This window comes from Pseudonaja textilis, chromosome 1 (assembly GCF_049901715.1).
Source record: "Pseudonaja textilis isolate UNSWEBS1 chromosome 1, rPseTex1.2, whole genome shotgun sequence".
Lineage (NCBI taxonomy): Eukaryota > Metazoa > Chordata > Lepidosauria > Squamata > Elapidae > Pseudonaja > Pseudonaja textilis.
Window position 1 is genome coordinate 156,112,968 of NC_141990.1, and position 23,052 is coordinate 156,136,019.

The 23,052-nt window shown below is 37.6% G+C and overlaps 1 long non-coding RNA gene and 1 pseudogene across 3 annotated transcripts in view; one reads left to right on the forward strand and one right to left on the reverse strand.

Moving 5' to 3' along the window:
• LOC148127884 (uncharacterized) overlaps positions 1–23,052 on the reverse strand; it is a 114,434-nt gene that overhangs the window by 89,987 nt on the left and 1,395 nt on the right. The window lies entirely within an intron of this gene.
• On the forward strand, positions 3,245–14,885 carry LOC113444224 (cytochrome P450 2K6-like; annotated as a pseudogene). The gene is made up of 6 exons (XR_015741600.1): positions 3,245–3,250; positions 5,450–5,623; positions 6,947–7,091; positions 10,871–11,055; positions 11,908–12,049; positions 14,102–14,885. The product of XR_015741600.1 is annotated as a cytochrome P450 2K6-like (transcript).

The window sequence follows — 23,052 nt, forward strand, 5'->3', positions numbered from 1 at the left end:
AACTTTATTATAAAAAACAAATATATTCATAAATGACTTTGATGAGGTAATAGAAGGGGAATTCATCAAATTTGCAGATGACACAAAGTTGGCAAGAATAGCTAACACTCCAGAAGACAAGCTCAGGGTCAAAAAAGATCTTGATAGACTTGAACAATGGGCCCTATCCAGGAAAATGAAATTTAATGTGGAGAAAAGCAAAGTTTTACACGTAGGCAGGAAAAATTAAAAGTATGAGTATGGACTGGGTGAAACCTGACTCAAAAACAGTAACTATAAGAGAGACCTTGGATTCCTAGTGGACAATCACTTATATATGAGTCAGCAGTGTGCAGCAGCAGCAGCCCAAAAAAGCTAATACCATCCTTTGTCGTATAAACAGAAGCATAGAATCAAAATCACATGAAGTATTAGTACTGCTTTATAAAGCCTGAGGAAGGCCACACCTGGAACACTGTATCCAGTTTTGGTCACCTCATTACAGAAATATTTTGAAGCTTTGGAGAAAGTGTAAAGAAGAGCAAATAAGATGATTAAAGGCCTGAAGACAAAGACATACGAAGAATGATTGCAAGATTTGGGTTTGGCTAATCTAGAGAAAAGAAGGACTGGGGTGGGACATGATAGGAATATTTCAGTATTTGAGAGTTTGCTACAAAAGTGGGGTGGGGTCATCTTATTTTCCAAAGCCCCAGCAGGCAAGACAAGAAACAATGGATGGAAACTAATCAAGGGGAGAGGCAATCTGGAGTTAAGGAGAAACTTCCTAACAGTGAGAATAATTAAGGCACTTGGTGTCAGAAATTGTGGGTGCTTCATCACCAGAGGTTTCTAAGAACAGACTGGGCAGTCACTTGTCTGAAATGGTGTAGGGTCTCCTGCTTGAGCAGGGATTGGACTAGAAGACCTTGAAGGTCCCTTCTACCTCAATTATGATTGATTGATTCTTTAGACCTTGTTATTTTATTTGTGGTGAGTCTGGTAATATTTTTTTCAGTCTGCAAAATATGAAGAGGCGTGATGTATTGTCCATAGATTTGAATGATGAAAGGAGGAGTTTTGCAGAATGATAACACAGCACCATTCTCATCAGAATGAGCAGTAAAAGTGATATCAATCGTTTATTCTGTTATGGGAGAATAACTATCCAAAAGTCTCCCAATTGCAAAATTGTATTAATACCAATTTAAAATATTTTTACGTTGCCTATGATATAATGCATCCCAGTTTGATTTTTAAAAAATACATTAAATATAGAATAAATTGCAACAAAATAAAAGTTCGTAAAACGCAACAATAAATTAATATTAAATGGCGAGCTGGAGTTGAGAAAAATTCAAGGGTAGGCACATTTTAAAACTGTTTCAGGGAAAGTAAAAAAAGAAAAAGGATTGTGTTCCCTGGCATTCAGCATGTTTCTTTATATCAAATTATCATGGGCATCTTTTTGGCAAGTCGATGTGCTTCCAAAGAAAGCAAAGAATTGCAGTCGTCCACTATTTTTATATTAAGAAATATTTGTGGAGTTCATGCATGACCCGGAGGCCATCTGTAACTGGGCAATTTTCTCTACTATCCCACCTCTAATAATTCTGTGGTAAATTGAAGTCTAAACCTATGGAAAGCAATTAAGTTGGGCCACCAATGAGATCCACATATATCCCCTCAACAGATACTAGACTGGCAATCTCTTGTGTAGGCCAAGAGATTTGCATAAACCAAGTAGCCTCTAAACATATAAGAAGTAAAACTGAATTGTTACTGGATAACTCAGAAATTCATGTGAAAATGTACAGTCACACATATTGTAGAGCAAGAGAGTGTCTGTGTATCCACCGTAAGAATAAGTTGGACAAATTTAAATTCAGATAAAAGCACTTTCAAATAGCTCAAATAAAAGAACATTTTCTCCCCATATGCCTTTGTCTGAATTTACTGGTGAAGACAAATCTTGTGCACATTTAGTTTTGTACCTGTAAAGAGTTCAATGGGGAAAATGCTCAGAAATTTCTGATATGTATTCAAAATATCTTAGTAACTACAGTTTAATGATTACCAAGGATGACTGTGAAATATTTGGTCTTCCTTTCTAACGTTAAGGGGTCTGTCCTTGGAGATTTTCAGTTGGCAGACACTGTCTCTGATAAAATTGTGCTGCAGATGTTCCATCAGAGTTGCTAAAGAACTCACCTACTAAAAAGAAATGGGTTTGATGGTTCCTATTTTGATACTGTTCCTATTTATACTTATCATGATGCTCCTTTTCAAAATGGGAAACCCCTGGAAGAAGACTTCCAAAGATTTTCCACCAGGACCCAGGCCTTTACCTGTTGTTGGAAACCTCCACATAATGGATCTGAAGAAGCCTTACCAGACAATGTTAGAGGTAACTTTTTTTTTTTTAATCTTTTCCATTGAAGGGGAAAATTGCAGCATTCTGTGACTTTTGTAAGCCATGGAAATGAAAGCTTGCTCTGACCAAAGAGAAGTGGGAAAAGAATGGAATGCCCTTATAAAACCGAATGGCTGGTGCCATTGTCTCCAGATATCACCTAGATCAGTGACAGGAAACTTGTGTCTATCAGTTGCTTGATAATCAGATGAGCCTGGCCAATGGAACAACATTCATCTCTAAAATAAACACTGAGGCATTGCCTTGTATTTTTATAATATTTTATTTGTTGTATAATTTTATCTTTTTAATATTGTAAGCCACCCAGAGTTACCCTCTGATAAAATAGACAGCCAATAAATTTAATAAATAATAATTAATTTAGAACATATTCTTAATAAAAATATCTCTGTCTTATTCATACATATACTTTCTTTTTTCCAGCTATCAAAACAGTATGGACCCGTATTCAAAATCCAACTGGGACCCCAGAAAATAGTGGTACTAACAGGATATGAGACCATAAAGGAAGCTCTGGTGAATAAGGCTGATGTGTTTGCTGAGAGGGCCCCTTTCCAAATATTTGATGAGTTTTCAAAGGGTTTTGGTGAGAATCTTCATTTCATGTCAATACAATTTGCAAACATATAGCAATAGCAATAGCAAACAATGGAGACTCTGGAGCAATACAAATTAGAATTGACCTAAATTGGGAAAACATACAAAGTGTGGGACTGGTATTCATAATACAGAAAGCGACCTCAAGCTCTCTCAGTCTCTGCTGTATGGTTAAAGAATTTAGAATGTTTGTAGTACAGTTAAGATTCCAGTCAGAGATTGAGAGATTCTAAGATGAAAGTAACACCTAAATGAGAATCAAAGAATTGGCTTGTAATAATTATCTGCAAGGGAGCATTCAGTACCCTAATATGGAAGCTGCTTGGGTCAAGAAAAGCCACTTTAAAGCTCTTAGATAAGTCCCAGTATCTCAAATATTGAGTTTAACGTGACCCCAATCATTATTTCTTGCAAGCACTAATTACAAGACCTGGACCATTTGTGCTATTTACACATTTTGTATGTGTGTGCCTGAGATGTCGATAGTTTGCTCCCAAAATCTGGGAATAATACTCTCTGCAGAATTCCCTAACAGTACAACAACCTTTCCCACAATACCCAAGAGGTGCATCCCAAAATCAGAGAAATATGAACATTTACAACTATTAAGCATTTAAGAAAATAAACCAAGAAGGGCTCATTACATCTGTTTCCTTTATAATGTGAGTCGAATAAATCCCTGTAATACCTGCTTCTCTGGATTGTTTTCAAAGTCTCATCTATTGAATACAAGTAAAATACACCGGAGACAAATTCCTTGGGTGTCTAATCACACTTGGCCAATAAAGAATTCTATTCTATTCTATAAATTAGTTAAGATATAAACATAACAGAAACAGGTCAACTCAGTGGGGAAAAAGAGTGCCATTATTTTTTAAAAATCTAAGTTTTAGAGTTGCTTGACAGTGAAATAAGCAGCATATAGTTTAATAAATAAATAAATAGGTTGCCTTTTCAGTCAAGCCTTCCCTGGGGTCTTGGAGATCAGAGGATCCCCTAAGAGGCTTCCACATAAAAATACATATTTACTGTAACTTGTTTCACAATAATAACTGAAAGAGGTATCAGGGAACCCCAGGAAAATAAAAGGTTTTTTAAAAAAACAAAAAAGAACTAAAAAAAGGAAAGGGAAAAACCATGTCAGAAACTAAATGTAGGAAGAAACTACAAAAAATAAAGGGAAATATGGCTGTGCTAAGATTTAGTGCTGTTAGATATTCTGGAATGATATTGTATATTCAGTAGAATAAACAATTGAATAAACATTGTATATTGTGGAATGAATGATCACATGGGGTGAGTTTTTTAAAGATATATTTATTTACTTTCTTTAAAAAGTGACAAACCAGTTCTCTGAATTGGAATGGTCTCTGTAATCACTCTGTTAAGTGGATTTCTTCCTCAAAATCTTCATCTGATGATTGTCAGGATATTTTGGGTGCAGAGTTATTTATCTTTCTGCCATGCATAATTTAGATCAGTGTTTCTGTTCCATATCGACAGACTTGAAACCCTGCATTCCTATTGGTTCGATTAACCTCTACCTGATTGGTCAACCCAGACGACTGTGATTGGCTCGCTAAGAGTCTGCCGCGATTGGTTAATACCAAGCGTGGGAGACTCAAAGCAAAGTCATTGGCTGCTAAAGCTCCGGCGGGCTCTATAAAAGAGCCGCTGCGGCTGCTATTCTTTTGAGCTGAATTTTGCCGATAAATAAAGAGCTGTTGTTACTGAACCGGAGTCTCTCGTCTTTATGAGCCCAACCCTTCGAACTTAACAGTTTCCTAAACAAGCCAACTTTTGGATGCACAGATTCCATCTCACAGAATTGGATGGGGACTTTTGGGAGTTGAAGTCCACATACTTTAACATTGCCAAGGTTGAGAAACACTGATCTGGGCAAACTCTAAGGCAGCAAAACTTGGAAATTAATTAGGCATTTAAGAAATGTTCCTTGGGTTTTGGAAGATCCCGAGGGATGATGGCAGGGAGTGCATTTCTTCACCCTCAGTTGAAATTTTGCATACTTTTGAATAGAAAGAAAGGTAATAATGTAATTAATTAAAGGATCTGAAGTTATATATACTGAATGTAGAATGAACAGAAAATGTACTATGTAACAAGTGATATAAACAAGGAATAAGGAATAGTGAATTAATAGGAAAAATAATATGTAATAATTGCAATGTAATAAAAAATTAAGTATACGAATATAATTAAGAAATGTAAATGATGTCTTCAATGTTGATATAATTGTGTTTTTTAATGGTTTTTTAAATTGTTGGAAAACTGAATAAAGTTTATTTTTAAAAAAGCCCATAGCTACGTTGTAATTGGTTTGTATTATTATGTTTTCTATTGTGATATATGAGCAGACATCATTTGGGAAGCCTGTCAGAATCTATATTTTAAATATGTGACTTCTTTTTTATGTTTCAGCTATATAACAGATTTCCTATACTTGGCTATTGTGTTGCCACTCGTAAGAAAATCATAAATAGCAGAAAGGAATTGTATGCTTTCATCAATGAAAACTTCACTCGATGTTTCAACAACCTGGATGAAAATGACACAAGAAACTTTATTGATTCATATCTTGTGCAACAGCAACAGGTAATGAAATTTGCTAGAAAAGGCAGCTTGAAGTTTTCCATCAAACTGCAGAAATGAATTTGTAAATGGAAGCACATTCAGTTGACAAGAACATTGATTATAGAAGACAACAAACTTAGCAAATTGGCAATGGTCTCCAAAAATTGAGCAATCATTTATTTTGCCTGATTTTTAGCACTCTAATTTTGAAAAGTTTGTATTATGGTTGCTTACCAGGACTACTGCAGTTACCAATCACCACTTAGCCTAATCTTGTTAGTACTTGATGACCCCAGGAAAGTAATAGTCCAGAACTCACAATTTCCTACTTCCTACCTGGTGCCTTAACCACTACACCAAAGTGGTTCTCTACTTACACTTATGCACATACCTTATGTAATGATTTATTTACATATATACTTAACATACAATCAAGATATAGAAACTGACAGTTATTCAGTCATTCACTGACTCATTCACTCACTGACTTACTCACTCGAGAGAGAAGGAAAGGAATGAATCTTTTCCAATGATGTTATGAGCTTGAAGGTAATAAAAAATAAAAAAATGTGTGTGGAAGAGTAACTTCCTAGGTAATAACTTTCATGCACATAATCATTTATAAAACTTCACCCAGACATTAAATAGAATTAGAATAGAATGAGATCCAACATCAAAGCTTAATTGGATCTCAGTACAGCCAAGAAGAAAGGGAGGTACTACAGCAATATTATCCTCTATATAACAGCCAGAGTACCATTTTGGAAACAAACAAAGAGAAAACATTCAAAAAATGCTATTAAGGAGAATTAGAAAAAATTACACTATTCATGTAATTCTTGCAATAAGAGTTTTGAATTACACAGTCTCCTACTGTATTGGAATTTTTTCAATTGGCTTCTTATAAATATATTTGAAGCAATACTGGCAACACCTTTTCAACCATTTTCCCTAAAAGAAAGATACAAATAAATAGTTGGTAGTTTTTAAGAATTTTGATCTCCGGTGTGAGTTTTTTTTTTAAGGGTTACATTTATTATTTTTTCAAGGCATTTGGCATTCACTCCTCCTGTCAAACTGTTTATAATATACTCTTTGCCCATGTAGAAAATCTCCTCAATATAGCAGAGACTAAGACTGTACAAAATATTATGAATTCAAAATGAGTTGGGAACTTTTTTAGTCTTTAATTTGCATACTTCTAATGCATGTCATTTTATTACATCTTTTCACAAAACAAATTGTAAAAAAAATTCCAGAGAAGCCTGCTTTGTCTTTGCAATGTGTCCTGGAGTGCACTCTTTTAGAACCAGTTTTAAAACCAGCTCTTTCTTTTAATTCTAGGAAAGGAAGACTCAAAACAATAGGTATTTCAACCATAAAAATCTAGAAGAGTCTGTGATGAATCTATTTGTTGGTGGTGTGGAAACTATAGCAAGCACTCTATTTTGGGCCTTTACTCTAATGATGAAGTACCCTTTAATTCAGAGTAAGTGCTTTACAATTTGTCAGCTTCCATTATTTTAGAACATCTTGCTTTCAGCTAGGCAATATTAGATGTGGAATAACTAAATTACAGTGACTTTGGTAACAGGCAAAAAAGATAAACAATTACATTTCCTATTTTGTGGATTCTCTGACCTGAATCATGCATAAGCCCAAATGGGACACCTGCCTACAGCACCTTAAAGCAATTGCATCATTTCCAGGGTTTACATTCCTCTCTGTACTCTGGACCATGCTATAGCTCTATAATGTAATGAGTACACATTAGCTACTGGAAAACCATGATGTGACATCTAAGGTCTCAATCTACAACTATGTATGATATTATCTACAATATGTATAGCCTGCTCAAACCAACAGAGACTCCAGGCAGAGCACATCTAGTGAATTTACTTTTTTTTGTAAATTTATTTTACTTTATTTTAGGTACATACAATTCATCTTCCATTTAACGGTGTGTCATCTGGGTGCAAATATCTTGTGCAATAACAATTAAAATTTACACCCATGTTCATTACTTTGGTATTAATTCTCTATTTTTATCTTATTGTTATCTTATTAATATACATAATATATCTATTACTATAACACTCCTCTTCTTAGCATGTTTAGTTCTGTAAACCTATTTTCTATATTTCACTAATCTATTAGCTATTTCTAGCTTTCATATTTTTTCTCTAGCCATTGATAAAGTAGTTCTAATATCTTATAATATTCAATTTATTCCTTCTCTTTAATTGCAAGTGTTAATCTATTCATTTCTGCACATTCTAATATTTTTTCTAATCACATTTTCATAAGTAGGAATCTCTTCGCTTTTCCAATTTTTAGCAAATACAATTCTAGCTGCAGTTAATACATGAACAATCAAATATATTTTCTCTTTGCTGTAAGTTTCAGGTAAGATCCTCAACAGGAATATTTCAGGTTTTGAGTCAATATGCAGTTGTATCATCTTTTCCAACCATGTATGTATTTTTGTCCAATATTTTTTTAGCTTCTACACATGTCCCCCACATAGAAAACCTTGAATTACGCCGTCTTCGGTCTGATTTAAGCATGGTATATAAAATCATACATTGCAATGTCCTACCTGTCAATGAATACTTCAGCTTCAACCATAACAACACAAGAGCACACAACAGATACAAACTCAAGGTTAACCGCACCAAACTTGATTGCAGGAAATACGACTTCAGCAACAGAGTGGTCAATGTCTGGAATACTCTACCTGACTGTGGTTTCTTCCCCAAACCCCAAAAACTTTAACCTTGGACTGTCTGCTATTGACCTCACCCCTTTCCTAAGAGGTCTGTAGGGGGCGTGCATAAGCGCACCAACGTGCCTACCGTCCCTGTCCTATTGTTTCTTTTATTTTTCTTTTATTTCTCTTATATGTACTCATTTCATGTATTCATAATTATGTATACACTTTTACTTATCTCGTAAACAATTGACAAATAAATAAATAAATAAATATGATAATATGACCCAGATGTTTATTGGCATTTCAGACATTTAACTGACTTATCTTTAAACATCCTTGCCAATCTCACTGATGCAAAATGTCATCTTTAAAACATCCTATATAAGTTTCCTTTGTATGCAGTTGACATTGTTAACTTATAATTTCTATCCCACAACTTCTGCCATTTATCTAATTCTATTGTATAACCAAAGTTTTTTGCCCATGCTATTATTGTCTCCTTCACTTGTTCTTCTAATTTAATGCCCAGCAGGTAACTATACAATTTTTTTTATCAATCTATCTTCTGTTCCAGTTAGTATCTTATCCAGTTCTGTCAATTCTCTATAAAAACCATATAATTTTTCATCTTTTTCATGTCTAGATTGTATTTGTATATGTGAATACCAAACCATTTTGATCCCTTGCTCATCCAGTTCTTGTTTAGATTTGAGCTCAACCTTTTCATTCAAAATATCTTTGTATCTGACCACATTTCCCATATTAAAAACATTTCGGTGGATAAGTGCTTTCATTGTTGAAAGCCAAACTGGCATTTTCAAATAGTGCCATTCTCTGATTTTCTCCCATACTAGCAATAAAGCATTTCTTATATACTGTCTTTAAAAGTAACCATGTATCTTATTTTTCCCATACCATAGAAAGGCACGCCAACCCAATTACAAGTCATGTCCCTCCAGGGTCAATAATCTTGTATTCCTCAACATAATCCATTTTTTCATCCACACCACTGCCTAATAATGTAATTCCCAGTTAGGCAGTCTGTTGAAGTAATTCCCCGTTAGGAGAATGAGCGCATACAGGGAGACGTATTTGAGAGGAGTGTTTGAATAATACACACACAGCACACAGATATACTGTACACTAAATGTAGGTTTTTACTTCCAGAAAGGTTTAAGCAAAGTTCAAAATACAGTCCAAAGTCATTCACAGGTAAATTAGTCAGTTTTCAATCCAGGGATAATCCAATAACAAAGTCCAGTGTCAAAAACAGTTCAGTATCAGACATACATCAAATTCATGAATATCAGTCAATTAGGAAAAATGGAGGAACAGCAATACTTTTCAACAGAAGGAAACAGAGATACACTCACACTCTCTTCTGAGACTAAGACAATCCAGGTTTCTGGCTCCATCTTATGGCCGTTTGAGAAACCACACCCAATTACATTTTGCATTTTCTTAAAGATACAGTTTTAAAATGTCTATCCTGGTTTATATATTTCCATCCCAAATAGCTGTTAGGTTACTTACATTCCTAACACAGTCCAAAACCTACACTCGTTCTTTTATCCTGTAACATTTTAAAATTAATTCTTGCTTTTTTTCCCTTGCCATATAAATTTTAATATTATTTTATTCATATCCTCAAAGTATTTTTTTCCTACTTTATCAGGACTGTTTGAAACAAATACAGTAACCTTGGTAATATATTCATTTTAATTGTGGCTATCCTTCCTATTAATGATAATTGCAAACCTTTCCATTTTTCTAAATCTAGTCTTAATTCATTGAAACAATTTATAATTATCTTCTTTTGATCGTTACACATCTTGCTGTTAATTGAATCCCCCAAAACTTTATTTTCTTGTTAATCTGAATATCTAATCACTTCATCAACTCTTTTTTTTTTTGCTTATCTGGAGTACTACGAAGCACATCCAGAGAAGCAGATGGCATGATCTTTTTAGATGCACAGGGGTGTTTGAAAATGTGAATTGGCAGTTTATGTTGGCAAAGATAAAAAAGACAGATTTTGGGGATCAATTTATTACAATGATAAAGGCAATATATTATAAACAAAATGCAAAAGTAATGCTAAATGGAGATATGACTGAAAAGATTAATATTAAGAAGGGTACAAGACAAGGATGCCCCTTGTCACCATTACTATTTGTATTGACTTTGGAAGTATTGAATAGAAATATTAGAGAAGATGGCCAGATAAAAGATATGGAAATTAAAAATAAAGATTATAAGCTACAGGCATTTGTAGACAATTTAATTTTTATTTTAAAAGACCCACAAAAGAAACAGCATTTAAACTAATGGAAAAAAAAGAAGAGTATGAAGAAGTGGCAGGACTGAAAATAACAGAGAGAAAAAACAAGATTTAAGTGAAGAATATCACATCTACTGAATTTACTATGCATTATCAGTTTCCAGAGGAAATCCTGCGCACTGTACGCATCATCACAATTTAATATTTCCAAGAATTAGCATCATATCTAACACACTGAGATTATCTTATTGGACGTCATTATTTATTACCTTAGAAAAGGTACAAGAAGAAATAGCAAACATTGTTGGATACGCTCAGCCAGGAGCTGAACACTGAATAAAAATGCCATACACAGATGCTGTAGTCCATGAAATTCAACGATATGCCAATGTCCTTCCCTTAAACTTGCCACATGCAACTACAGTGGATGTTACCTTTAAGGGCTATTTCATTCCGAAGGTGATGTATCTGCATTGTTCTCTTTCTAGTCCTAGCTAGTGACATTCAATAAAATTCTTCAAAAGCTTTCGTAAATCACTTGCCACAGACTCTATCAATTTTAAGAATATAATAATTTGGCATATTAATTTTAATTCAAACTCTATGGAGGCATAAGCTTGCATACAGATCCAATAGGGTGTATGTTGTGGGGAGAGCTATATTAATCTATGGCAGCCCCCCCAAAAAATCAGAGCTTATATCACGATAATGATAAAATAGGAGTGCAAGTTATTAAGAATAATTAAGTGATGATGTTTCTCATAGATACTAATACATTCTCAGAGAATATGTATTCAAAGTGAAACCTTTTCATTTTGCCATCCTCATGTAACATATATGCTGCGTAAGGAATATCTGCAGGAATGAAGACTCTTGAATTTTAATGTTTGGAAAGTTTCCTTGGATTAAGAAGCTGTCTATTGCAGATACTTCATTATCTGTACATAGATGAGAACACAGAGAGAATGAGAGAATATATGGATTAAAGAAGTTTAGAAGTCCTCAGTGTACCTTCCTAAAATGAAGAATTATGGAACTCAGTGGCATTTACTACTAAGGAAGCAAATGTAGATTTTTTGTGCTTGCAATCCAGTACAAATGCCTAAAATAAAACAATTTTATTGTTGCAAGTAGAAACAAAGACCAAGGAAGTTCAACAATTCAAAAATCTCTCTATACAGTTCAGATTACGTGATTGGAAAGAATAGTGCCTCTAAGTATCACAATGAAAATGCATTATGCATTAATGCATTAATGAACTGCATTATGTAGCAGCTTGATTTCTAATTATCCATTGCTTTCTCTTTACAGGGCACTCATGTGATTCCCTTGCTGACTTCTGTCCCTCATGATGAATCTGAGTGGGAGAAACCTCGCGAATTCTATCCTGAACATTTTCTCAACACTGAAGGAAAATTGATAAAAAGAGATGTATTCATGCCTTTCTCTGCAGGTAGCTATTTTAAAAAAATAAATAATGAATCAAATGATATTTAGCTTTTCTCCTTGATTAAAATCTCTCCAAAGAGGCTAATAGTGCAAGAATTAATACACAATACCATTTAGGTTTTATTCTGTTCCAAGTCCTTGTTATATACTGGCTCAGATATCACCTGATGGTGGAGCTCCTGGATATCTGGTGAAAAATGGGCCACAGGACCTCAGACTGTTGGCTGAACAACCAGGGCCAACAGCTGCAGAACTAATGGAAGAAAATATGTTTACCCATCACAAATGCACAGTGATTGAAAACAAAGAATAATGACCTGTTATTATAGATCAAGACCAAAAAGAAGAGGATATTAGAAACAAATGCACCAATTCTGGAAAGGACAACATCCAGAATCAGACTTGAATGTAGATGGATTGACTAAAAAAATCATTTGACTCTTTGCCACATGTCTGGATAATCAAGTGCCTAGAAATTACAGGAGACAGTAGAAACATCAGAAAGTTTGTGGAATGATTGATGGCATAATGAAAGACACAGTTACAGGTCAATGGGGGATTGGGAGAAGTTAATATTTCAAGGAGATTTACTATTACCACTACTATTTGTCATTGCATTGTTTCCTCTGTCAACAATACTGAATAACTCAGGTCATGGCTATCAAACATCAAAAACATCTGCCAGGCTATTCCACCTCATTTACATGGACAATCTGAAGCTGTATAGAAACACTTCATCTGAAATAGAATCACTGCTCAACACAATCACCGCAAATAGGTGGAACTGGAATATTGCAAGTACATCAGATGGTTGAAGAAGAAAAAGGGACTTTGGAAGAATATTTGAAAGACAACAAAGATGATGAACCAAAGCTAGTATGCCAGGAAGGCTTAATGACTATTGGAGAGATCAAACTGGCCTACAAGAAAGACCAAAGGAGGAACAGAATGGAGGCATGGGAAGACAAAACACTACCTGGTTAGTACATTTAAAAAAAAAAACAGTGAAAGCCAATAATAAGACCTGGCAATGGCTAAGAGTAGAAACATTGAAGAAAAGGACTGAGGAACTAATTCTGGCTGCACAAACCAAGCCTTAAGGACAAATGCAAACGAAGTCAGAACTGAGAAGACAGCAACAGACAGTAAAGTGCAATCTCTGCAAAGAAACTGAAGAAACAGAGGACCACCTGGTAAGCTGCTGCAAGATGATTGCCCAGACTGACTACAAGCAGCAGGCATGACAAAGTAGCAACAATGGTTCTTTGGAAGATCTGCAAGAAATATCATTTGTCTGCAAGCAAGAACTCGTGGGACCATAACATAAGCAAGTCATATAAAATGAAGAAGTTAAATTGCTCTGGGACTTTAGAATTCAAACAGACAGGCACCTGCCACATAACACCCCAGACTTAACAATTGTCAATAAGAAAGACAAAAAAATCTAGACAGTAGATGTGGCAGTGCCTGGAGACAGCAGAAGAGAAGAGGAAGAACTGGAGAAGATAACAAAATACAAAGACCTACAAATAAAAATAAAACAACTGTAGCAGAAGCAAGCAAGGGTAGTACCAATAGTAATTAGGCACCTTGGGTGCAATCTCCAAACAATTTGAACACCATTGGCATTGACAAATTCTCCATCAGTCAATTGCAAAAGGTGGCTTTACTGGCAAAATTTCCCATCCTGCAATGATATCTATAATACCATCAAACATGCAGATCTGCTTATCTCAGGTTCTTGGTGAAAACTTGATAGGTAGATAAAAATACCAAACTGAATATCTGACTGACTGCAAAGATTATTGTTATTGTTATTATTATTATTAATTTTATCAACTTATCTGTTGAATTGTTGACACTTCTGAGACCTATTATAAGGGTTTCCTTAGTAGTAGCTGATCAGCATCATTCTTCTGTATGATCAGTCAGTAAGATCTCAATTTTATAGTGAACTCTCAAACCAATGTGTCATAAGAATAGTGAACTCTCAAACCAATATGTCTTAAGAATAAAATTTTATTAAACTAATTAATAATCCTGTTCCATGTTACAGGTCGAAGAATATGTCCAGGTGAGACCTTGCCAGAACAGAAATATTCATGTTCTTTACTAGTCTTCTGCAGAAATTCACCCTTCAACCAGCTCCTGGATTATCAAAAGAAGACCTGAACATGACCCGTGAAGTTGGATTTACCATAACTCCCAATACTTACACATTATGTGCTCTACCATGTTCTTAAGAGTAGGAACATTTAGTGATTCATTAATCTGAATTGCTCAACCACATCTGTCTCTCTTGGAGCTTTTTGGTGGCCTTCATTTATCCCTTCTTTGAAACATTAAAGGTAGAATATATCATTCTGATGAGTCCTATCCTTTGTCCTAGTAGACAAAGGATACGTTGAAATGGGCTCTTAGTTATTGTATCAATCACTATAAAGAACAATCAACAAACTGGTCCAATGATTTTGACCAATGATTACATTAAACCTGAAAGGATGTGATTTGTGTAAGTAGGAAAAGGAATGGGGAAACAATAAATGTGAGCTAACCTCAATTCCTCTTTTTGATTATGACTTATTCATTGTTGCTGTATTTTCCCACTTCACCAAAGATTAATCATGAAGTTTAGAAATTTGTTCCCAGTATACCAGAACAGATTATTTGGGGTTTGTTTGATGTAGTCCTAAAAACAGGACTCTTCCCTGCTTCTCTTGCTAAGTCATCTGTGAAGTGAAATGATGGCCATCAAAGGGAATGCATTGAATGGAAGGACAATTGTGAAGCCACTTTCATTCACCTTCAAAGATGATAAGAATATCTTTTGCTATGAGGAACACGATAGAGTTCCATTTGATTACCAGGCTGATGTCAGGCAGCAAAACAACTTTTGCAAATTAAAAAAATACAATTTACAAATCTGGGATCCTTTTGTTCACTGAATGCAGAATGCAGTTAAGTCTTGTCATTTTACAAGGGCTGAGATATACTTTGGCTTATTCCATCTCCAGATTTATTGGTTTCTCCTTGGTGTTTTGCTGTCATCATGATTGGATAGGGATCTCACAAATGTCTTTGAGGAATGAGACATGAAACCCATTTTCTTTTTTTCCCCTTTTTATTATTTTATTTATTTTCAAAACACATATTCATTTACATTTTCAAGGTGCAATGTGCAAATATCATTACTTCCTATTTCATATGAATGATTTTATTTTTATCCATCAGAATTACAATGGTTTATATCATAAAATTAGGATTAGGATTGGGTTCACTTTGGAACTTCAGAGGTGTATTTTTATATTGGAAAAATTATTGAAAGGTCAAAATATTTTATTCCTTTCTGTTTTTCTTTTCCCTTGCTTTTTCCCCCTATTGTTTCCCCCATTCCTTTTTCACTTAATTTTACTGGGATTCTAGTGGTTCTGTCGGATGTTAGGGCTCCCAGTAGTTCGGAGAACCAGTAAAATGGCCCCCTGGCTGGCCTGCTTTTGCCCGCCAGGCCAGCCATTGCTGCCTGCCTTTTGCTCCTGGGTAGCAGAAAAGCAGCTCGGTTGAATCCCATTTCTCTCTCCTGCCGAGGAGCTGTTTCCTGAAGGGAGGGGCCTTGTAAGCTTTTCGCTCTGCCGGGAGAGGCTCTCCCAGCAAGAGCAGGTGAAAGAAGTAGCTTGGAGCCAATCTGCCTGCTCACAGGTAAGCCTGCCCCTCCCCCACTGTCTCCGGGGCTCCCCAGGCCTCGCCCAGCCTACCTAGCTGCCCTCCCCAACATCCCTAGGCTCAGCTGGCCATCTAAGCTGTCATGCAGTACTCTCCCAGCTCTCCTTACTGTCAAGCATCCAGACAGTATCCATGATATCAATCACTCCGAGACATTATCTCTCCAATTGATTTATTAGGAAAAGATCTGGCACGTTCAAAAGCAACTTCCCAAGTGAAAGCTTTTTCACGCTTTACACAGAATCTACCTTCTCTCCTCCCTTCTCTCTTCCCACTTCTACACTTCATAAATCACGAGAACCAATTAACTGCAACTGCAAATTCTTAATACGACACACAGAATAACCTTTAACTTTTCAACTCCTCTAACTCCCCCCTCAAAAATGTGGCAGCTGAATTTCAAAGCTGACAGGCGTCCCCCCTTGAAAACTCCTCCTCCTAAAAGAAAAGAAAAAAACACACATATAGGGGTTAATACATTGTCCTTAATCCCCTTCCCCCCCGCACACAAGGACCCTTCAGTTTGTGGGGAAAATCCTCATGGAATTGGTTAACCAATTGATCAGTATGAACGTCCCAATTCTTTACCCAACTAGCATCTGAGAGGAGGTATCCTTTCCATAAGACCAAATATTGAATCGGCCATGGTGTAATCTAGAATTTTTTGAATCTCATAATGTGTTTCCCATGTACCGTCAACAGTTTAGGGGGAGCGGTAGTGGTCTTATCATCGATGTAGTCGCTGGTTTTAGTAAACTACAATGGAACACTGGATCAATTTTCCCCAATAGTTGAGGAAGACTTAATTGGACAGTGACTGGATTGATTATCTTTGAAATTGGGAATGGACCCAAGAATTTTGGACCCAGCTTCTTACTGGGCAGTTTCAACCTAAGATACTTGGTCGACAAATATACTTTGTCCCTACTTTAAAAAGCGGTTGAAGGGAATCTATGTTTATCTGCTTGTTTTTTATAAATTTTTGCAGCTTCGTTCAAAGCTTTTTTTGTATCTTCCCACTCTTTCTTTAATGAGTTCATTCTTTCTGTCAGGGCCATGGATGAGGGAGGTTGTCTTTTGTTGGGACAAAATCCATTCCAGTGTTGATTTGGAATGGAGTCAATTCTGTGCTGCTATGTACTGCATTATTGTAAGCAACCTCTGCAAAAGGTATTAACTCAGCCCAATTTTCTTGTTGATAATTTACATTTACATTTACATAATGTATTGTTCAATCATGGCGTTAGCCCTCTCCGCTGCTCCGTTACAAGCAGGCTGGAAAGCTGAGGATAACCCTTGAGAGGAGCCAATGGATATCAGAAATTGCCTCCAAAATTTTGCGGTAAATTGTACCCCTCTGTCTGATATTACTCTGTGAGGTACACCATGTAGTCTATAGATATGTTTCACAAACAGCTTTGCAAGTTTTTTCGCAGATGGAAGCCCTTTGCAGGGTATAAAATGGGCCTGTTTAGAGAATAAATCAATTATAGTCCAAATGACCGTATTCCCTTCACGCTTAGGTAATTCAACAATAAAGTCCATTGCAATTTCTTCCCAAGGTTGGGTTGGTTCAGCAACATGTTGCAGGAGGCCAGGGGGCTTTCTAGTTCTGTGTTTCATCGTAGCACAAATTGAACAACTTTTTACATAGTCCCCAACATCAGGTTTCATTTTTGGCCACCAGAACTGTCTTCTTAGTAAATGTAGGGTTTTTAGGAATCAGAAGTGGCCTCCCAGCCATGAGTCGTGGCTATGCTTTAGTACCAGTAGTCTTAGGGTTGTGGGTACATAAAGTTTAGTCCCTTTCCAAGCTAGTCCATCATTCATTGTCAGCTCGGTTTGATGGTCCAGGAACTAAGGATCGGTCAATAGGGCTGTTTTCAATTCCACAGCCAGCTTATCTTTCAGGTGTTTGGGGTTGCAGTTAGCTTGGGTTCTAGTGGTTACTTGGTCAGCCAATTGAGCATCTAAAATTAAGGCTTGTACTATTTCCTCTCAGTGGCTGTCAAACTGGTGGCTTTGTAGTGGGTGGAAGAGGGGGTAATGGCCCCGATCTACTAAGGATTTTCCTGAATCCATCCTCCCATTTGATCATCAGGGCCCATTTGTCTAACCAAGCAAGTCCCAGTATTATTGATTCTGACATCTTGGGGGCCACTATGAAGCGTATGAGCTCGTGATGGGGCCCTAATTCTATCTTGATTAATTCTGTCAGTTGAGTGGCTGCCCCCCCAATTAAGTTTCCATCCACTTGCTCAAATCTGATTGGGCGTTTTAGCAGGTTAGTCTTTATGCTCAATTGTTCAATGATGGGGAGTCCGATAAGACATCTGGAACACCCAGTATCAATGACAGCTTCTAACTCCCCAGCCTTCCCCACTAACTTGACCTTGACTGTAAAAGGTATGATGGGATCACTCACCATTGGGTCGTCTTTGGAGGTTGGGTTTTCGGGGACGTGGTGTTGGTCTGGTGGTCCGTTGCTCCCATCTGCGCAGAGGGGGCTTTCCCAGCTGTGTTTGGTGAACCTGTCCCTGCCCAGAGGTCTTCCTTGATTCTTCTGACCTCTAACAGCTGTATTAGGCTTCGACTGCGGAGCTTGTGGCATAGGAGCAGGGGCTAGACAGTCTGCTGCCCTATGACTGGCTTGGCCACATCAGTAACATTTCAGCACCCTGGTGGGTCAGGTACAAGCAGGTTTGGCTGGTCCAGTCGGTGGTCTCCTCGCCACAATTCTCTTAGTTGGGGCTGATGGAAGGGGTTTCCTATGTGAGTTGATGCTGCAATCTAAGCAGAGGGAGGCGATATACCACAACTGTAAGGTCTCTGGGACTCCCCTAATTTCACAGGCCTTCTTTACTTCTGGATCAATAACTTTTTAAAAATAGTGTAAAGTCATTCTTTCAGGCCAATCCATGAGGTGGCTTGCGACCCTTCTAAAGTCCCAAATAAATTCTGACAATGGTTGCTTGCCTTGCCTCATTTTCATTAACTTCTCTTAATTCTCTGCTACCCTGTCTGGATTTTCAAATTGAATAAATCCATTTACATCATGTAATTCGGGGGCTTGTTTGTTATGTAGTTGGGCCACCCAGTCTGAAGCATCCCCTTCATTCATCCCCTTTGTTATGGTCATAACCAAATCGCACTCTGTTGCATATTGATCTTCAAATTGTTGTATATGGGATCGGATTCAAGTGAGGAAGTAGTTGAAATGTTCGTGGCAGCCATCAAACACGGCCTCAAAGGGTATTCGGTCCGGCCTGGGTCACGGTTGAAGAGGTGGCACATGCCAGGCTCCTGCAGGTTGTACTAGAATGGAAGGAACAGGTCGGGTGGCATATGTAGGCCCCCTGAATCCTGGCTGAGTGTTGCCTCTCTGGAATAGAGGTCCCTGTGACCTCGGTTCTGATTGGGGCTGCAATTGTGATTGCTAGGATGAAGATGGGTGTGGCCTGGTTCCCTGGTCGGATGGAGGGGGCGTGCCTGCTGTCTGCTGTCTGGGCAACCCCCCTTCAGACCAGGGCTGTGTGGGTGCTAGCTGCCATTGGCATTGAATCCACTCCTGGCCTGGATAAAATCCCCACCCTGGATAAAATCCCCACCACTCTGCAGGGGGCAAGATTCCTTCTGGGAAATGAGGGGATTGCCTCTGAGGCTGCAACATACCTCTGTTAGTTGATGCTTCTTTCTGGCTTCCTCCAACTGGCATCTGTATAGTCTCCTCGTTCCTCATGATATTTGGGTAAGTGAATATGGGTGGTCTCAAGCTTCCACCTGTCCAAACAGACTGTGAGACCAAATCTGTCATCTTTAAATTCTGGAACTGTTGATATAAATCTGCCCTTGATGGACTTCCAGGAATAATCTGGGGGTTGTCTTCTTGAGAGAAATCCGACCCCAATTGTCTCTCTTCCCTCCAATCTGACAGAATAGCCATATGCCTGGGGCTAGAGGAAGATTTCTCTTCAGACAGCTGGGTTACCTCTGGGTTATAACAACTTCTTGAGTTGAAACGCTTCGGTATAGCTCCCAAATCTCTTTCTCCTACTGCCATCCTGAAAGCATCCACCATCTTCTCCAAACAAGGGCTGGCTCAATTAATGCTCCAGTAGGAGGGCCCCACACACTCCCCTCTGCACTTTGGCTGCTTGCTGCTCTTTGTCCATTTCTGGGAAAAGAACTCCGGGGCATCAGCCGAGCCCATTCAAAAAGTAAAAGTTAGACTTGGGAAATAAATGTCAAACATCCAGACAGTATCCATGATATCAATCACTCCAAAATGTTATTTCTCCAATTGATTTATTAAGAACAGATCTGGCATGTTCAAAAGCTATTCCCCAACTGAAAGCTTTTTCGTGCGTTACACAGAATCCACCTTCTCCCCTCCCTTCTCTCCTCCCACTTCTACACTTCATAAATCACGAGAACCAAATAACTGCGACTGCAAATTCTTAATACGACACACAGAATAACCTTTAACTTTTCAACTCCTCTAACTCTCTAAAAAAAATTATGTGGCAGCTGAATTTCAAAGCTGACACTTACCTTGCGGCAGGCGGTGGATCCGGCTGCCACCTATAAGCAGCGCCATCAAATGGGAGGCAGCCAGGTCCGCCAGCTCTGCTGCCCCCTGAGTTGCTTTGGGGTGCGTGTGTGAGTGTATGTGCTTTTATACATGGAATTCTTAGCCTTCACCTTGGTCTTCCCCGGCGACCCACTCAGAGTGATGATTTGCCGTCACTACACGTGGAGTGGAGGTGCTTTGGGAGGGCTGGGCTGGTGTGTGTGTGTGTGTGTGTGTGTGTGTGCGTGCGTGCGTGTGTGCTTTTATACATGGAATTCTTAGCCTACGCCTTGATCTTCCCCGGCGACCCACTCGGAGCAGTGGTTTTTGCTGATGGTAGTGATGGTCAGGAAAATAACCTGACCATCGCTCTGAGTGGGACACCAGGGAAGACCAAGGTGAAGGCTAAGAATTCCACATAGTTGGAGCATCACATCCCAGAAGCACCAACAGAGCAGGGGAATCTGTGTGCGGTTGGAGCTGGCTTGTAGGAGAAGAGTTTGTTTTGGTGGAGTGCTGGTGCTCAAAGAGGCCTGTTGACCCCTTTCCTCTGCCATAGTCTGGAGCTCCATGTGGGTGTAGAGAGCCATCCTTGCCCTCCCTCTTCCCAGGCTCCCTTCCCTGTTTCACCTGCCCGCTCTCCCTCACATCCTTTCATCCCCCCCACCCACTGGCAATGGCATCTTCGGCGCCTCCGGGTTCCAACTGGGGCATGATCATGAACATCGTCGGGGTTAGCGTGTTGACGATGCCCTTCTGTTTCCGACAGGCATTAATGGTTATTATATAAAACATATAGGTTGAATATTCACCTTAGGGGCAGTAGCATCGCTTGCCTGTTATATTGCTCAAGGTTTACGTTTCATTTTTTATTCTTATTTCGTATTCTTTTTAAATTGAATTATATTGTCTGTTCTTAGAACATCTATCCTGCATTATTGATGTAAAAGAGGATAGCATATGTAAGAGTTCTCTTGATACATGACTTCCAAGGTTCATTATTTATTTAATGCTTTCTCTCTCTTATATTGTCTGGTCATATTGGTTGTAACCTGGTGCTTAGACACCTGTTCATCTGTGTGACTTGTGTGACAGGCACAAAAATATAGAATTTGGGGTTAAACTTTGTTTTATAAATTGAGACATTACAAACTATTTCTGTTCATCATTAAAGTAATTTTATATTATATGAGAGTCATATAAATCTTGTTTCTTTTTTTCTATTTTTCCTTTCCCCCTCACCATTGCCATTGATGTTGAGACGCTTTCAGATTGTGGAATCCAATATAAAGTAGATTTTAGAAACATATACCCCAGGTTGTTTCATATTAAGAAATTATCTATGTGTTTAAGCTCTGGATACATTCCTTAGGAGCCATTTTGGTGTAGTGGTTAAGGCATCAGGCTTGAAACAAGGAGGCTGAATTGTAGTCCCACCTTACCCTAGTGCCTAGTCCCACCTTAGGCCCAAAGCCAGCTGGGTGCCTTTGGGTCACTCACTGTTTCACTAGCCCTAGGAAGGCAGTGGCAAATCCTTTCTGAAATCTTGCCAAGAAAACTGCAGGGATGTTTCCAGGAAGATATCAGGATTGACTTGAAGGCACACACAAAAGATAAAATTTGCATAACATGGCTTTACAGAATAAAGAGCCCTGGAATATGTTTTTTTCAGTAATTAAGAAAAAAGTGAAGTGAAATTGCCTGTCCAATGAATAAGTAGCATACATATTATAATAAATGAATATGCAGCTTCCTGAAATTCCCAGCCATTGCAACCATTGTTTAAAAGTTGCTCTTTTTTAATAAAAAAATCAATGTTTACATCAATATTTACAATATTTACATACAAGCCACGGCCAGCCAGTCACGTGACCACCAAGCTACACCCACAAATTAGGCCACACCCACATCCCACCCCTGCTTACATTTACATCTGTTCATATGTGTTCGCAAACGTAATCTATACTAAAAATTTATTAATTTTTTTTTAAAAATATCTGGGTGATAAAACATTCCTCTAGTTGAGTTAATCATAGATAGCTGGGCTAAAGAAGGAGAGAATTAAAATTATTTATAAATAAGAATTTGGCACCTTTAAACTCTTTCAGTTTTATTATCAGTATAGTACTTCAAAAGACAACCATGGATGCAAACATCTATATATAAACAAAATCAGCTGCTTTCCAAATATTAATGTGACCTTCCTTGCTTTCATTCCAATCTCCAAAGATGAATGCTACATATTTTATAAATTACGTATCTTTTCCTAGACCTCTTAGTCATCACTGCTGTAAAGAGGTTTTGTTTAGGTCCTAGACAAAACCTCTTTACAACAGTAATGGTTGAGAGGGAAAAGTATATTAATTGTTTGCTAACAATGTTTGGTTAGGCAGTAATAGAGCCCTTTGCAACAGCAGAGCTGTAATCTTTGCTTGGTCTTGGCTCTTCATTACGTCCATTTTAAAGCTCCTGATTAAATATGGAGTTTGTTGTTTCTGTTAAAACATCAAACTGTTAGATATTTTCTGTGTGTGTTTGAATAATGCTTGTTACACACTTAGTTTTTTTCTGCCAATTTTATAGAATAAAATGCAACAAATTAACTATAAATTAATATTCAGTGGTCATCTGAATATCAATGTATACACTTTATGATGCATTTTAGGTACTTACCATAATGTTTTCTGATAAGAGAAAGTTTATTACTGCTAATTGAT